This window comes from Mus caroli, chromosome 2, assembly GCF_900094665.2.
Source record: "Mus caroli chromosome 2, CAROLI_EIJ_v1.1, whole genome shotgun sequence".
Lineage (NCBI taxonomy): Eukaryota > Metazoa > Chordata > Mammalia > Rodentia > Muridae > Mus > Mus caroli.
In genome coordinates this window covers 157915962-157916595 of record NC_034571.1, presented here as the reverse complement: position 1 = coordinate 157916595, position 634 = coordinate 157915962, and positions in this window count along the sequence as shown.

Below are 634 nucleotides of genomic sequence, written 5' to 3'. Positions count from 1 at the left end.
TTTTTTTTTTTTTTTTTTTTTTTTGAGAAAGGGGAGCTCCCTCTAAGTCTCACCCCCTCCCAATTACTCCTCAAGCCCTACCACCCCCCATCACCCCCTTCCCACCCCACCACCCTGGGCTCCTGTCACTGCAGGACTAAACTCGTATTCTCCCACTGAGGCCAAGGTGGCCCAGTTAGGGGAACAGAATCCACAGGCAGCCAGGCAGCAGAGTGAGGGACAACCCCTGCTCCTGTTGTTGGGGGATTCCCATGAAGAGCAAGCTACTCACCTACTAGGCATGTGCTGGGGAGGTAGGTCCGCTCCATGCGTGCATTTCGGTTGGTGGATTTGGTTGGTTGTTGGTTGGTTGGTTGGTTTTGTTTTAAAGACAGCGGTCTCATAACATCCCAAGCTAGCCCCACACTTTTATTACGTAGGCTACGTGGCCTGGAGCTTTCACCCTCCTTACCTCTGCCTTCCAAATGCTAAGATTATGGGTGTGTGTGTGTGCCACCCACCTGGTCTCAATAGCTTTCTCTGTTTGTGGCTGGGGCTGTAGCAAGCTGGTTGAGCAAGCTTGGGGAGCCCTGAGTTTTAGCCCCAGCGCCAGCCTCAGCACCACAGGCACCAGGTGTTGGTAGTACCCTGCTCT